At 33.7% G+C, this 18,622-nt stretch overlaps 2 non-coding genes across 2 annotated transcripts; one reads left to right on the forward strand and one right to left on the reverse strand.

Moving 5' to 3' along the window:
• Positions 1–475: 475 nt before the first annotated feature.
• On the forward strand, positions 476–547 carry TRNAA-AGC. The gene has a single exon. It is a non-coding gene; the product is annotated as a tRNA-Ala (tRNA).
• A 7,856-nt stretch (positions 548–8,403) lies between these two features.
• On the reverse strand, positions 8,404–8,475 carry TRNAQ-UUG. The gene has a single exon. It is a non-coding gene; the product is annotated as a tRNA-Gln (tRNA).
• Between the last annotated feature and the right edge of the window lie 10,147 nt (positions 8,476–18,622).

Genomic DNA, 18,622 nt, shown 5'->3' on the forward strand with positions numbered 1-18,622 from the left:
GAGGTTTAGGGTTTCGTGACGTAAAAATTGTAGAGATATAGCTTAGATGGTAGAGTGCTCGCTTTGCATGCGAGTTGTATGGGGATTGATAACCCGCCTCTCCAAAAGAAAGTATTTAATTTATTATTATATTTTTTTCATTTTCACAATTATGGATGCCCCGCATCACCAAACCAAACTATTTGTTATTAATATTTTGATATTTTTTTATTTTCACTATTATTGATGATGGGACATTTAGGGTTTTATAATCTAAAAATCATGGGGATGTAGCTCAAATGGTAGAGCGCTCGCTTTGCATGTGAGAGATACGGGGATCGATACTGTGCATCTCCAAAAATAAGACTATCTATTATATTAAATATATTATTTCTTTTCAATTTTTCCCTATTCATGACATTTTGGGTAGCAATATTTCTTCATTTTTACTATTATTGATGACGGGAAATTTAGGGTTTTGTGATGCAAAAATTGTGGGGATGTAGCTCAGATGGTAGAGTGCTCGCTTAGCATGCGAGGGTACGGGGATCGATACCCCGTATCTCCAAAGGGGAGAAATTATTTTTTTAAGTATGAATTAATTTAACATGTTATGTATAACGTGGGTACGAGAGAAAAAGAAAATATACTTATATAAATTATGGCTATGCCATTCTTATAGATAAAAGAGAGTAATGTCCCACGAGCGAAAAAGAAAATATACTTATATAAATTATGGCTATGCCATTCTTATGTCCCACAAGCACATAGCCATAAGCATAGCCACAAGCACGTAGAGAGAAATGTCCCACAAGCTGACAAGCACATAGCCACAAGCATAGCCACAAACACATAGAGAGAAATGTCCAACAAGCACATAGCCACAAGCATAGCCACAAGCACATAGAGAGAAATGTCCCACAAGCTGACAAGCACATAGAGAGAAATGTCCCACAAGCATGGCCACTAGCACATAGAGAGAAATGTCCCACAAGCATGGCCACTAGCACATAGAGAGAAAAGTCCCACAAGCACATAGAGAGAGGACTTATTGGACCCGCACATAGAGGGAGGACTTATTGGAGAGGACTTATTGTTAGAATTTGAGAGGGAATTTGATGAATTCCTCCAAAGATAAAGATAAAGCTTATACTACATGTGGAGAGGGAATTTGATGAATTCCTCAAAAGATAAGAGAGATAAGAGCTTATATTACTTGTGGAAAGGGAATTTGATGAATTCCTCAAAAGATTCCTCAAAAGATAAGAGCTTATACTACTTGTGGAGAGGGAATTTGATGAATTCCTGAAAAGATAAGAGCTTATAGGATGGCGGTAGCGTCTCATGCATATGACGGAACTTCTTCAGAATTGCAATATTAGACCAATGAATATTGTTGTCATTTATAGCTTCTATCACAATAATATAAAATTTAGGGTCAAAGCCTATATGGGATTGAAAATACCATTTTCCATACGCTTGTAGATTAAATTATATCTACCACCTTTGAAATTTTTCACGGCAAACCTTCCAACAGCTTGCACTTCTTCATCATTGACATCCTTAATTGGAACTAGATTTTAAGGCAAATCTTCTCCACGACTCACTTTGGAACCCTTTTATAGATAGTTTCAACAAACTTACTTTGCTCGTGAATACTTTAGAGTTCAATATTTATAGTTGGAGAACGCTATTCAAATTGATAGGGTCGAATCTTACAACAAAGTCTAATTGAGCCTCCCTCTATTAGGAGATAGCTTCGAATCAAATTCTTTAATTTGGACAATGGTTGCATTGTTTTAGTCAAACAACCAAGACTAGTGTACTACCAATAGTATAAACATTTTGTACGTGTATTTTCTTACATATTAACAATTGTATACAAATAATAATTAAATTTATGAGTAGAAGTTTGGATGAAGTTTTATTAAATAGGTAATCTTAAATTATATCTAAAAATATATAAGATTTTTTTTATATACATTTACGAGAACAAAACAAAGATTCAAGAAGATGTCATTCATGCCATGTTTTAATCTTTATTCTTTCTTGTTTCCCAAAGATTAAAAAAAAAAAAAAGTTATCCTCTCTCAAATATGGTTCGTTATTTGATTATTTTCTCTTGAGTGAATTTTAAGTGAAACACATTCTCTACCCAAGTAATTGCAAGATGCATGCTTCACACTAAGAGGAATCAAAGTCCCAAGTATCAACGTCCTTGGAGTTCAATTTTTGTTCTTCATCTCAACATAAATTAAACTTATTTTCGTGAAGATATCTATTTATAAAAGCAAAATATCTCAGAGTTACAAAAATAAAAATGAGATATAGATACGAGACATAAATATGATACCAAATAGAAATGGTAACTGTTAGATTAGATTTGATTGAGTTCTTTGGATTAGATTTGATCTAGTTATTTGAATTAGATTTGATTTAGTCATCCTTTAATTGGATGAGAGATTTCTCCCAATTCTTTTGATCTTTCCAGTTTTCTTTTTCTGTTCCTAACATTTTGGTATCAGAGCCATGCTCTAAACTAGTTAAAACTAGAAGCAGTAGTCTTCTACGTGTGTCATAATAAAAGTATGTCGATGGAGAGTCCACTTGTGCAGTCTGCTGGAGGAAGGAGCCAATGTCGTGGAAGCTTTAGAGACAGGGGAAGGGGACGAGGCAGACAAACTTTCAACAAGGCCATTGTGGAGTGCTATAATTGTCACAAGCTAGGACATTTTCAATGGGAATGACAAAGCAATACCAGACGAGGAAGACAAACCTTCAACAAGGCCACAGTGGAGTGCTATAACTATCACAAGCTAGGACATTTTCAATGGGAATGTCAAAGCAAGGAGAAGGAGACAAACTATGCAGAGAATCGAGAAGAGATGTCGCTGATGGCGTACGTGAATATGAATAAGGCCAATAGAGAAGATATGTGGTTCCTTGACACTGGATGTAGCAATCATATGTGTGGGAAGAAGGAATATTTTTCAGATTTTGAGGGAAGTTTCAGAGATTCAGTGAAGCTGGGCAACAACTCAAGCATGGTTGTAACCAGAAAGGGTAATGTACGGCTGGAAGTGAATGGAATCATAATGATAATCACATGTAACATGATTTTTCTTATTCAAATATAGCTTCATTTGTCTTAAAAGTTCACTTTTGAGTAATCCTGGAAGGCTTCTTAATTTGCAGCCTCTGGTGAAGATGATCACTCCGAAGTGGGTTTGTTAGTGAAGATGCAATTGTATAATCAGGGTTTTATATCAATGGTCCCATTTATATCTATAAATGAAATTTGTGGTGTATTTTTTGGAAATTCAACAATAATCATCGGTTATTTGGTTACCATTCTAAAGAAATTCAACTTTCGACCTTTTGTGAATGCTCAAAGCTACTTGCAAAGTACTGTTGATTATGATCCATAATACTCACCGACTCGAAATTGAGGTTTGTTCATGTTTGAAAATGTGACAAACCAAAAGACAAGATGCTAATTAATATTGTTTGAGATTGTTGTTGTGAATTCTTCATCTTTGAATACATATTTTGGTTGGCTTATGAATTTTCCCTCTTTTAAAAATATTATTTTTTTAGTTTGGCCCTAATTTCATAATAAGCGATTCAATCACAATATTGCAATATTTTAAGTTACTTTTAAGATTAAAGGTCGATGAATAAAGTAATTACGGCAAGTTCTTTTTATGCATCTTATTCTGATCTAGCACATAAATGCTTCCTAATTATTTTATTTATTTTTTTATGAATTAGGTTATGAAGATCATTTGATTATAAACGCTTTAATTCAAACAATATTTAATAACTGATCATTTTAATATTTATACTCAAATATACTAACAAGTACTAGTAACACTAGTCTCAATTACTTAAAGAATACAATTATTGTCTCGAACTATAAAGAATTTAATTCCAACCTATTCTAATGGACAAACGCTTTATTAGACTCTATTGTAAGATTTCACTTCATCAATTTAAGTAGCGTTCAACTACAACTATAAATTTCAAATTCTTAAGTATTCATAAACAAAATCGGCCTAACAATGTTTCTGGGAACTATTTACTAAAGGTGTTAGAATGAGCCTTGTGGAAGGGTTGCCTTTAGATGCTTTAGTACCAATTAAGGATGTCAATATCCTAGTACTGCTTAATGCAGGAAGGTTCGTAGTTGAAAAGAATAACAAAAATAGTGGACATCGTTTCATCTATACAAGCGTGTGGTGAACGGTCTAGTTGGTATGACTAGTGAACGTTGTCCTCGCAGAATTTATATTATTGTGATAGAAGTTATAAATAACGATGATATTCCTTGGTCTTTTATTATAAAGGTGCAGAACTTTCTTTTTGTGCATGTGATATATCCATCGCCACCTACTCATAAGCTCTCATCTTTTAAAGAAGTTCTCGAGTTCCTTGTCTCCAAGTAGCAATACAACTACTAGAATGCTATCTCTACTTATAATAAACTCTCTCTCTCTCTCTCTCTCTCTCTCGAAATATAGGTGGGTGTGTTTGTGGATGTATTACTCTCTTTTATTAATGAAATATGACATAGTCATAATGATATTATGAGTATCTTTTCTATCCCTCCCTTCCTTATCGCTATATAAAGAATATGAAGATTATAAGTAAAAGTGTACAAGTAATTTATTATTTTTTGAACTTAAATGCTTATAATTTAATTTATCTTTGTTATCAACAATAATTATCAAACGGTATATAATTTTGTCCAAGTAAGGTCGCTTCTCATTCCTTGTATGATATCATAACACAAAATCAAGCGGAAGGGTTAACGATAAAATGATAACAAAAACCCATTCGTCAAACTAACTATAAAGGAAGGGTTGGTTGGAAATCATGTCTATACTTCTTTGCTTTAATCACATTTAATTGAAGATATATAAGAACAATAGAATATGGCATGCCCAGTCAAAACAAAAAAAATTTCTTGCCATGTCGTCCATACCATCCTTTGGTTCAATTGTGTCAAGCAAATGTTGCAGCAAGCAAAGATTTTTTAATAAGTTCACTATTGCAAAGAGCTCGGTTTAAGGCAGAAATGTCTCTGATGTGAAAGGCGCACTAATTCAACGAGATTTAAGTAACCATGAATAAGACACATGATACAGCTTGTAAACGAAACGATGTCCATGACTCTTGTTATTTTCTTCCATTACAAACCTTCTAGCCTCTTGCACTTTTTTGTCATTGACATCCTTAATTGAAATTAGAATTGAAGGAAACACTTCTCCACAACTCATTAGGAACACCTTTGATAGATAGTTTCAACAGGTTTACTTTGTCGAGGAATACTTTAAAATTCGATATTTATAGTTGAACGCTACTTAAATTGATGAAGTGAAATCTTACAACAGAGGTTAATAAATCGTTTGTCTATTAGAAGAGAGCTTGAAATTAAATTCTTTATAGTTGGGATAAGGGATGTTTTAATCAAAGGAAGTATACTTTTTAGTTTTAACATAAATTAATTTTTTAGTTTAAAATAAATTGATTTTTTAGTTTTAATTTTAGTCCAAATAAATTAATTTTGATGTGGTGTTATGTATTTTAATAAAATTAATATTAACTTAATCAACAAAAATTTGTATTGTTTTTTAAATTATAATCTAAATTAATAAAAATACCATTAAACTTTGCATTTTATCTAAAAAAAATACTCATAATTTCTTTTTTAAATACGGTTGAATTTTCAACAAAAAAAAAAAAAAAAAAAGCATCAAAACTACTCTTTAACTTTCAAAAGTGTTAAAAAAATGATAGATGGGAGAAAATTGTGTTCATGAGGAAAAAATTGAAGGTTATTTTAGGGGAAGGTTTTCAAGATCAATATAAGATCCTGAAAACATAACAAGAAGTAATATCTTAGCTTAAGGTCGCGATTAAGAACCTACTAGTGGGCTACTTACTAAGTTTTACTCACTCCATGTTTATCATTTTTTTTTTCAAGTAACTGAGAGTTGGTCATGGATGAGAGCAGACTTTGGAGTGTGGGCCATGGACTAACCTCTATTTTTAATCTAGTATTTTTTGTTCTTCTTTTGAGTCTACTTCTTGTTTTGTGTTTGTAACGAGTATGTATATATAACACCCCAAAAATGAAGGAAATTTCTCCCATAAAATAAGCCCTTCATGAAAGACCCAAAGGATTGAGAGGAAAAAAATTAAAGGATTAAGCAAGAACAAAGGACTTAGTCAAGTCACTCGTGTACCCTAACAAGTGATTTCAAGGAGTTAAAAGGCCTTTTGAAAAGGATTGGAAAGGAAAAAGTAAATCAAAAGAGAAAAAAAAGTTATTTTATCAATTATCAAGAATCTTTCCCGATTTGTAATTCCTTATTTAGAAGGAATCTCAATATTTAAAAAAAAAAAAGGGAAAAATGATTAAAAAAAAAAAATTTGTAGAAAAATTATGGATTTTTTTTGAAGAAAAATAATAATAAAATATTCAGAAAGTGGCAAGTTACCAAAATACCACTGGAAGAATGGATAATTACAGAAATGTCACTCTAATTAGAATCAGATCATCTACCGTGCCCATCTGAGAAAAATCTTTCGAACTCAAATCTCGACCGTCGGATCTCTTCCAAAATTTGATATGATCTAGAACGAACACGCACGGATCATCACATCCAACGAGTAGTATTCAAAGCCAAGGTCGGTAAGACTATGATCGGAGTTGATATCTCCACAAAATTATCCAGAAAGTTCGATCTCTAAATAACGAAGATTCTGGAGTTCTCAATGTCGGTTTAAGCTCCTCCTATAAGGTCGGAAGTAGGAGCAACAATACAGAATAAGAGTCGAGAAAGGTCGATCCCCCAATTGAAGGCAATAAGCGTTTAGATTGTGGGTCTCCTACTCTCATATTTCTTCCAAATTCGAGAGCAATCCTCCACCATTTCTCTTCAAACTTCTAAATAACGAAGAATCTGGAGTTCTCAATGTCGGTTTAAGCTCCTCCTATAAAGTCTGAAGTAGGAGCAACAATACGGAATAAGAATCAAGAAAGGTCGATCCCCCAATTGACGGCAATAAGCGTTTAGATTATGGGTCTCCTACTCTCAGATTTCTTCCAAATTTGAGAGCAATCCTCCACCATTTCTCTTCAAACTTATTCCTACAGTTTCTCAACAAGATTATCCACAAGTTTTATGAAGGAATAGAGTGCTGAAAGTGCTCAGAAACTATTCCCCCAATTCAATCCGCCATTGAAGAACTTCAAGAAAAACTTTAAAATCCAATCCGAGGATACATGATGACTCGTCGAGCAAGAATGATTCCAACCAGTTTCTGCACCTCCAAGGAATGCTTCCATAGAAGACCACGAAGAAAAATAACCTCGAGCGCGTGCCAAATTGAAGGAAATTGGTTTCGAAACTTGATGAAGGAATCGAGAGCTGAGACGTCGTAGAACAAGCTACCCACGAGATCAAAAATCTGGTGTTTCGAGTGAGTTGCATACCGAGAACCATTTTTGGAAATTAAGGTCCTACACTCAAAGAAGTTCCTCCAAACCAATTCCTTTAGCCTGAAGATAGGATATGGAAGGGGTTTAATGAAGAAATAGGGCCTTGAAACCCCTAGAATTGGCTACCTAATAAGAAATCCTTTGTTTTATCTCCAGCGATAAATTAGATTTTAGATGATCTTTGGTAGCGAATATCTTAGGCTACGATCCACGAGAAGTTATCAAATAAATCCCTTGCCCTTTCTTGCAACATCCATCTTTAAGTTTCACGAAGAAATCGAGGAGAGAAACGCTATAAATGTGGCTGTACAGGCCGAGTTTCAGATGGCGGCGATGCAAAAAATGCGCATCTTCTTCCTATTAAGAGGAAGAAAACGATGATACGACCAGTTCAACTAAACTATCCAAGTCAACTCAAAATTTGACCTTTTCTCGGGTTTTCTCAATAGATCTTATTTTATGAAATGTTGTATGGATCCTTATCTCGAGAGGTTATATAATGTAATGGAGTTTGGGAGTTATTGGAAAACTTTAGTTAGCGAAACCAAGATATGGGAGAAAATGCTCATCACGTTCCATATGACTTTACCTCCTAGGATAACTAAAGTGATGTACCCTTGGTCTCTAATAGATACTACGTGCACAATATCATGCTGGGCTTTTCCTAAGAACTTATAAGTTCCAAGCTTGACCCAAGACGTTATGCATAAACCTAGGAACACCTAGGTTAATGCAAATATCATGCTTAACAAGTTGCTAGGATCCATGATGAACTTATTATCTCCCTCACCTAAATGAGACCTCTAAGGTTTAGTTCCTAAAAAGGAACCAATAACAATACCTCAAGCAAAGGTCATGTTCATGAAGCCTTGGAAGGCATGAAGCGGAGCAAGTTCAGAATAACTTAAGAATGGTGAAGGTCCTACCGGGAGTTGAACCAAGGTCGTTGGATTCAAAGTCCAAAGTGCTAACCACTACACCATAGAACCCCTTCTAAAAATTTATTTTGGAATGGTTTTTCCTATTTTATGCAGATTCCACAAGAAGAGAGATCCTATCACGAGTCAAACTCAAGTTATTGGATTCAAAGTTCTAGAGCTGTTTTATCTAACTCGTTGTGATCTTGAGCACCTTTAGAGTGGTTGTAGAAGTAACCCTCCAGTGTTGATTGAAGCTCTTAGAGAATATGTAATTTTATATATTTCTTATAGTTAATTTATATATTGTTGTATATTACAAACAAATTGAAATAATACTTTACATCCCAGTCTTTTCTTCCGTGCAAAACTTAACATGAAAACTATATTATTTCAATATTCACTCGAGAAACAAGGGGTGAAAACTATATTATTTCAAACCCTCCATTATTGCTTCTACTTTGTGTGAAAATGCTTTCACTAAATCATGTTACTAACTGGTTGGTTTTGTTCGGTTCAATTCTTGGGTCCACTAGATTGAATCGACCTAGCTCAATTAAACTCTTGATAATATAAAAATCATAAGTTTCTTAAATTACGTTAACTAAAAGTTTAACCCCTAATTTTTTTTAGAATATTTATCTTTGTGTCTAGTTGATCTCTAAATGCTTAGAAGTATCTAATAAGACTTCTATTTAAGGAACTTTCTTCTATAAAAGATGTAAGACTTCTGGTTTATTATTAAGGAATTTCAAATGAGTGATTTGATATATCACAGGGGACAAAATATTTATTTGTTACAAATATCTTATGTTGACCATTCTTTTTCTAATGGCATTAGATTGATTCTCATTAATAACAATATCCCAAAACTCAGGTAAAGATGACATCAAAATTAATACTTTAATTTCATCTTCAAAATTTATTTCCACTTAACTCAGTTGACTTATAATCATAATAGTCATTTATTCAACAATAAGGGTGTTAGCATGCATTTGGAAATGAACCCATATTTAAAAAATTTAGATAAAGTAGAAAAGAATTGTAATCTAAAAGACAATGATACTATGTGAAACTAGCCTCAACATAACTCTTAGGGGGCGGTAAACCAACCGTTCCTTCACCCATGACCCATGGCCCAACTCCTAACATGGAAGGGATAATCTAGAGAATCATTCCAAGAGCCCTAACGGATGAGTTACAAACTCACATTATCAAGCTCGACAACAAACAATGCCGCCGGCAAACTTAGGAATAAAAATAGGAGACATTTTATAGATTTAGGAGGAGTAAATGAAAACAAAAAAAGAGTCATGACCCATTTTCGGTGGGTTCTCGAAGCACCCATTGCAAGTTAAGAGAGGTTGAAAACAAAGTAGAATGTTTTCTCGAAATAAAAAAAGAATTAAAATATAATGAACACATATATTTACATTTACATTATATTCAAAATATCAACAATAGTTGGTGTTGTTTGTCCTTAGTTACAAAGACTCATTAAGTAGCCTAATTGTAAGTTTTTGACCATGTTCATAGTGGGTGCTTGGATACCACACACTTTTCTTAATGATTTTTTGATTCTTGTCCGAGAAGTGGCCCTTAGGTTCTAAGTACATGGTTCTATGTGGTGGAGGACTTTGGAATAAGGTTTGGAATTGATAATTATTCTTATTTCTTTTCCTTTAGACACTTGGTGGTCGGCTTTGTCCAAAATAAAAGGGCCCAAGGTTTGGAATGGATAATTATTCTTATTTCTTTTCCTTTAGACACTCGGGGGTGACTTTGTCCAAAATAAAAGGGCCCAACCAAATTCAAACTGATGACCTCTTAATCTGCAGTCAAATGCTCTACCACTAAGCTATGGACCCATTTTACATGATTTCAACCTTAGTGACCCCTTTTACAGAGTGTCAGTCCAAAAGTGTAAAAAGTGTCTATCCAAAAAAAATGGCAACCAAGTTCAAACGGGTGACCGATCAAATTCTCTACCACTGAGCCATGGATCCATTTTTGTAGGATTTTAACCTTAGTGACCCCTTAGACATAGTGTCAGTCCACAACGTGTAACAAAATTCTATCCAAGATAGAAGGGCCCAACTAAGTTCGAATTGGTAAATCTTGATCAGCAATCAAATGCTCTAACATTGAGCTATGGACCCATTTTGTATGATCTCAACCTTAGTGACCCCTTCTACAGATTATCGGTCCAAAAGTGACCCTACCAAATCGGCTATAGACCAACTTTGTATGAATTGGTGGATTACTTATCGGGAATTAAACACAGGTCGTTAGATTCAAAGTCGAAAGTGCTAACCACTACACCATAGAACCACTTGTTAAACTTTATTTTTGCAGCGATTTTGATAAGCGCCAACAACGCTGAATTTTGCAAAGCTAGAGGTCGTAGTATCCTTACAGACTTTCACAAGGTGTTTTCAACTTTTTTTTTATATGTAATTGAACTTTTGAGTCCATGCAAATGATTGGTTGGATTAGTATGAGTTTGAGAAGACAGAGGAGAGAAGAGAGACTTTATTAGAAACTCTCCCATAGGTAATCTCCCAAGGTGTTTTCAACTTCTTTTATAGGTATAATTTTAAAATCAAACCACAACAAAATTTACCCAATTTTTTTTTTTTTTGAAACTAGATTATTCCCTTCTTTTTCTAAAACTAAATTTGACTCTCGAATAGATTTTAATAGTTTTGTTAATTAAATTTTCTTTAAAAATGTTTGTACACAGGGTACAATGGAAAGAATATATATTTTTTTTTTTACTATTTTTAATTTGTATGGTATTATTGGAGGCTTTTGAATGAAATATGATAATTGATTCTCTGTCCTCTTTGACAACTTTAGATATCTCCATATCAGATATTTGATGCGTCACGTTTCATTATGAGATCTGCCCTTGGGTCAATAAGACTTAAGTAGAGAGTTTATTTGACTAATGATTTGATTTTTTTTGGGTTATAGAGATATCCCTTACAAATGAAGACTTTGTATTATTTTGAAGACACTCATCAAGACATTTGTAAATGTGTTTGATATCTTGAAGGATATAAGACACGTAATTGAGAGAACCTAAATTTTTTTTGAGGTTGGCTTTGTTAGGATACGTCATCACCAAAGTTTGAGACAAAGACCATTGGATGGGTTTTAATAAGGCTCAAATAAATTTAAAATCCAAGAAAACGGACACAACTATTAATGAATGTACACAACTAGCTGATTTCTTTTGATTACATTAATGAATGTATGTAGATGTTTAAAGTGTTGATCTTAATGGTTTTAGAAAATATCAACACATCATCAATATAAACTATAGAAATTTTTTGAAAGGATTGAAAATATCATTCATAATCTTCTGAAATTCGGATGGAGCATTTTTTAAGCCTAAATGGCATGAAGTTCATCTCATATTTTCTAAATTGGACATAAATGCTATTTTATATTTGTCCTTCTAGGAAATTAGAATTTTCCCAAATCCCAATTTCATGTCAAATTTTATAAAAACATTTGACTCTAAATTCTTTTTATCAAATCATTTTTGTTTTGGATTGGATATCTTATTTATTCTAAAACCTTATTTAAAGGTTTGTAGTTAATTACGGGTATCAGAATTTCTGGTTTCTTTTCACCATGTTGTTAACCTAAAATGTCAGACATGACCACATGCTCTTTGAAGACCTTATCAGCTTCCTCTGCAAAATATCACCTAAAATGTTGGTATGTAGGGTTTGATGCTTTTTTACGTAACCTTAGGATTCTATTTACTGTGAACTTGTGATAATTTTTGTCAAATTATATATTTGAACACGTAATACATTAAGATATAATATCTTATTTAAATAATATTAAAATGTCGTAGAATATCATAATATATGTTTTATTAATATGAATCTCATTCAAATTTCAAATATATTTTTTTATTTAATGTTTATGATACACATCAATTATTTTAATATTTAACATATCAAATATGTTAATATGTTTTGATATTATAGTTCAGGACTATAGGAACTTGCTCAGAGGACCTGAGAGTTACGTTGGCCCACAATGCATCTCATGGATGATGCAAAACTATGGTGACGCTTGAAGGTTAATTGTATAAAAAACTGGTCATGCACCAAAAAATCATGATGGGAAGACCATTGATGGAATTGAAGCAATCGACACTCCTCTGGATAGGTTTCCAATCAAAGACCTAATGTTTGATGATGACTCTTTTGAAGAAAGAGCCACAGGATCGAACAACAAGAAACGTGGCGGTAGCTCTGAGAACTCTATCACATACATAAAAAAAATGTGACAAGAGTTATACATTACACAGAAGATCTGGCTTTCATCGGGGAGACCCGAGTTTGATTCTCGACAATGAAATTTTATTTTCTTATTTCTTTTATTTTATAGTTTCATCTTTTGTCACTAATTATATTTAAACTTTACCTAGGTTTGAGAAGCACTTTAATGGATGAGTTTAATAGTATCTTAAATTCAAAAGACTTTTATGAACTTGGTTTGAGAGGTACTATAAAGATCAAGTTCAATAGTATCCTAGATTAAAAAGACTTTTATGAACTTTGAACCTTTAATAGTGTTATGTCATAGATATTTGGTTCAATTTCAACAAGTGACGTTGAGGTCATTCAAATGGTTAATGTGATAATCCGATCATTTTCAAGGTCTCTTTTGTTGAACGCCATCATGGCTGAGATGACTAAGATGAGCACCAGAGTGAGTTTGACAAGGAGGGTCGTAGATAACCACACCCTAAGCCAAGCTCATGTTGGGCTTAACAAACTGAAAATCCAAAAACACAAACCCTTAAATGGGAACCGGGATGCAAGGAAATAAAAAACTTTATTTTTGACGTAGAAAAATACTTGAAGGTTACAGGAACTTGCTCATAGGACCTAAGAGTTACGTTGGCCACAATGCATCTCATGGACGGCGGCGCTCGAAGGTGGATGATATAAAAAATGGGTCATGCACCATAAACTCATGGGAAGATCGTTGATGGAATCGATGCAATCGACGCTCCCCTTGATGGGTTACCAATTAAAGACCTAACATTTGATGTTGACTCTTTAGAAGAAAAAGCCACACGATCGAACACCTCGAAATGTCACGGTAGCTCTAAGAACTCTATCATACGACCTGAGAGTTGAGGGCTATAGGAACTTTCTCATATGACCTGAGAGTTACGTTAGCCGCAATGCATCTCATGGACGATGCAAAACTATGGTAGTGCTCGAAGGTGAATGGTATAAAAAATGGGTTGCGCCATAAACTCATGGGAAGATTGTTGATGGAATCGATGCAATCGAGGCTCCCCTGGATGGGTTGCCAATCAAAGACCTAACATTTGATATCAACTCTTTTGAAGAAAGAGCCACACAATCGAACAGCTCGAATCGTCGTGGTAACTCTGAGAACTCTAACACACATAGGGAAGGACTTGTCGAAGAGTTAGACATTAAGCAAAAGATCATGCTAAAACTCTTCAGCGATCTGACAAAAGACTTCAGCACATCCACATTAAAAATCTATTGTTGTCCAGCGGTCAGGATATTTGGCTTTCACCCAGGAGACTTGGGTTCCATTCTCGACAATGGAATATTATTTTCTTATTTAATTTTATTTTACAGTTTCTATCTTGGATTAAAAAGACTTTTATGAACTTCCGACCTTTGTTAGAGTTATGTTATAGATACTTTGTTCAATTTCAAATGGTTAATGCGATAATTAAGTCATTTTCGAGGTTTCTCTTGTTGAACAACGTCATGGTTGAGATGAGCAGGTGATTCAAATGGTTAATGCGATAATCCAATTGTTTTCGAGGTCTCTCTTGTTGAACGACATCATGGTTGAGATGAGCACCCGAGTGAGTTTGACAAGTTGGGCTGTAGAGAACCACACCTCAAGGCAAGTTCATGTGGGCTTAACAAACTTAAAATCCAAAAACACGACCCCTTAAATGAAAACCGGGAAGCTAAGGAATGAAAAAGCTTTATTTTTGATGTAGAACAATACTTGAAGGTTACTGGAACTTGCTCATAGGACCTAAGAGTTACGTTGGTCGCAATGCATCTCATGGACGATGCAAAACTATGGTGGCACTCTCATGGATGATGCAAAACTATGGTGGCGCTCGAAGGTGAATGGTATAAAAAACGGGTCATGCCCCATAAACTCATAGGAAGACTGTTGATGGAATCGAGGCAATCGACGCTCCTCTAGATGGGTTGCCAATCAAAGACCTGACGTTTGATGTTGACCCTTTTGAAGAAAAAGCCACACGATCGAACAGCTCGAAACGTCGCGGTAATTTCGAGAACTCTATCACACACATGAAAGGACGTGTCGAAGAGTTAGACATTACCCAAAACATCATAGTAAAACTCTTCAGCGATTAGACAAAAGACTTTAGGACAACTACACCAAAAATTCATTGTTGTCCAACGGTTTTGATATTTGGCTTTCACCTCGGAGATTCTGGTTTGATTCTCTGAAATTGAATATTATTTTCTTATTTCTTTTTATTTTATAGTTTCATCTTTTGACACACATTATATTTAAAATTTACCTCATTTTGAGGGGCACTTTAATGGTCAAGTTCAATAGTATCTTAGATTAAAAAGACTTTTATGAACATCGTACCTATGTTAGTGTTATGTTATAGATATTTGTTTCAATTTCAACAAGTGGGGTTGAGGTGATTTAAATGGTTAATGCGATAATCTGGCTATTTTCGAGGTCTCTCTTATTGAACGCCATCATGGTTGAGATGAGCACTCGAGTGAGTTTGACAAGGAAACCCGAATTTAAACTTTACCTACGTTTGAGAGGCACTATAATGGTCAAGTTCAATGGTATTTTAGATTAAAAAGACTTTTATGAACTTTGTACCTCTGTTAGTGTTATGTTATAGACATTTGGTCAAGTTCAACGAGTGGGGTTGAGGTGATTCAAATGGTTAATGTCACTTTATTTGATTCAAATTGTTAATGTGATAATCTAGTTCAATAGTTACAGGTTATTTCCAAGGTCTCTCTTATTGAACGCGAACAAGGCTGAAATGATTGAGATGAGCACCTGAGTGAGTTTGACAAAATTGAAATAAAATTACTAAAAAAAATCGATAAAATTGAAAAAAAAATTGAAAAAAAATTAGCCTTACGACACTTCCTTCAACTCGAAGGGGCGGTAAATCAAGGATTCCTTGGCCCAAGACCCATGATCCAACTCCCAACATGGTAATGATAAGCTATAGAATCATTCCAAGAACCTCAATAGATGGGTTACAAACTCACATTACCAATCTCGACAACTGGACGTGTCATCGGCGTTAGAAGAACGACTGCATTAGAGCAAGTCATGGGGATAGAAGATCCCGTTGAAGGATGATAGCCCAACCGTAATCTTTAGCCCAACGAGCCAAGCTTTTGTAGAAGCAAGAACCCTTGTATTAAAAAAATTAACACCTTCTTATACAAAATTTGGATCAACCAAGAGATAAAACTAGAATTAGATGATGAGATCCAAGATTGAGAAACAAGATTTGGAACCTTTTTCGAAACTGAGTCACTTCACAATCGAACTTGATCAAGGCTTGATTGAATGACTCAGATGCAATCTGCCACAAGAATTGCATGAAACTTAGAAATGACAAAGATATGCTCAGATTTCTACAAGGGGGGTCGTCTCAACTTGAGATATCAATTTCATTGATCACAAATATTCTTTTACATAATAATTTTTGGGTAGTTATAGTCTTCCAACAAGTGATGGTGATTTAATCTCGATCCGTTTAAATCTCCACACAAAACGAAGTCAATTTAAGCATTACAAACTTTATGATATTAAAATAATAAATAAAGTTTTCTAACCACTCATGAAATGATGCTTGCAACTTCATCCAGTACTTCAACTGTGCAAATATTTACTTTTAAATCTCCAAATGGTCTTGACTCAAATGAATCAACTTGTTACACATGAATTGATGGTTGAACCTAGCCTATCCAATTTTGTAGATGAAGTATGAATGTTTGTTGAATCTTCTTGGCCTTGGGTTGTGTAATAGGTCCAGTTGGAACACCGTGATTCTTATCATCATCCCCCTCTTCAAAAGGATTCGTCCTCGAATCAGAAAAATCATCACCTACATCTAAAGGACTCAACTCAGCAACATTGAAAGTAGAATGTACACCGTGATTCTTATCATCATCCCCCTCTTCAGGATTCGTCCTCGAATCAGAAAAATCATCACCTACATCAAAAGGACTCAACTTAACAATATTGAAAATAGAACGTATTGACAATTCTACAGGAACATCAATTTTTTTGTTCCATGCAATAAAATGAGTCATTTTATTAAATGTCTTATGGAGCATTTATAATCAAATAAAGAATTCTTATAGAGCATTTATAGTCAAATAAAGAATTAGGAATCCATGCTATCTTTAGATCTACAGACCCACTCTCACTCCCAATTCAGCTATTCATCAGTAAAATTATTTACCCTAATTCATTGAAATTTTAAAAATAAATTACGCTAATTCATTGAAATTTTAAAAATAAATCAACTCTAAATTTTGATAAGATAGTAAGTTATACTACTTGAATCAGGTGTGGTGAATGTCGAACCAACACGTGACCTTCAAATCTTCAATATTACAGACTCCAACCTAAGCTATCCCGTATAACATTCAAAATGAAAATTTTGAAATTTTAAAAAGAGATAATCACTAAATTTAGATTAAATAGTCGAGTAATTTTAAAAAGAAATAATCACTCATTTTAGATTGAATAATCAGGTTATGCAAGTTAGTCGACTTGAATTAGGTGGGGTGAACGTGGATCAAACACGTGACTTTCAGATCTTCAATGACGCTCTCCAAACTGAGCTATCCCCACTAACATTAAAAATAAAAATTCATCTTAAAGACTATAACAATGAAAATGAAAATTCTGAAATTTTAAAAAGAAATAATCACTAAATTTAGATTAAATAGTCAACTAATTTTAAAAAGAAATAATCACTCATAAGGAGGAGAAGTAGACAATTGAGAAACAAAATTTCAATGTTGCTTCAAGAATTAACAAAGGACGGAATGAAATCATTTTTCAACCAGATAACTATCTGGGTTTGGATACATTTTCGCAAGGAGTGATTCCCATCTCAAAGGAAGACAAAGTTACATCCAGGAGGGATGACACTTATCAAGTCCTTGAAAGAATTAATAACAATGCATATAAAATGATCTTCTAGGAGAATTTTCAGCACGTTCTACTTTCAAAGTTGCTGACTTGAGTCCTTTTGATGTAGGTGATGATTTTCTGATTCGAAGATGAATCCTTTTGAAGAGGGGGAAGATGATATGGATCACGGTGTTCCAAATGTTTCAACTAGACCTATTACACGATCCAATGCTAAGAAGATTCAACAAGCATTCATTCTTCATCTACAAAATTGGATAGGCTCAGTTCAACTATTATTTCATGTGTTACAAGCTTATTAGATTGAGAAAGGACAATTTGGAACTTCAGAAGTGAATATTTACACAGTTGAAGGAGCAAATGAAGTTGCAAGCATCGTTACATGAGTTGTTAGAAAACTTTATTTATTTTTAATTTCATAAAGTTTGTAATGGTAGAATTGTAAAATTGACTTTTTTTTTTTTTTTTTTGGAGATTTAAGGGGATCGAGATTGAATCCCGGCTACTAACTTATTTTGTGGGAGACTATAAATACCCACAAATTATTATGTAAAAATCAGATTTGTGATGAATGAAATTGATCTCTCAAGTTGAGAAGTTCCCCTTCAAAATCCAAGCATCATCTATGCAAGTTTCATGTCATTCTTGTGGTAGAATTGTGGTTGAGTGAAATTCTCAACCTTCTACTTATTTTTTTGGGATTTCTTTTCTCAGTATTCATTGTAATTTATCCTACTTATAAAAGGATAAATTGTTGTAGAATTGTGGTTGTAATTTATTCTACGGATAAAAGGATAAAACACATAATTTTGAAATAAAACAAAAAAAAAAATAGTTACCAATGAATGGGCTCGAGTGACAATGCTGCTTCAACTGTGTGATAGACCATGTGAAGTTAAAATGACAATAATAGTAGGTTCTATAAGGGCATTTGGTCTAGTGGTGGTATTTTTTTTTTTTTTTTTTTTTTTTTTTTTTTTTTTTTTTTTTTTTTTTT

Source organism: Cucurbita moschata, unplaced genomic scaffold (assembly GCF_002738365.1).
Source record: "Cucurbita moschata cultivar Rifu unplaced genomic scaffold, Cmos_1.0 Cmo_Scf00092, whole genome shotgun sequence".
Classification (NCBI taxonomy): domain Eukaryota; kingdom Viridiplantae; phylum Streptophyta; class Magnoliopsida; order Cucurbitales; family Cucurbitaceae; genus Cucurbita; species Cucurbita moschata.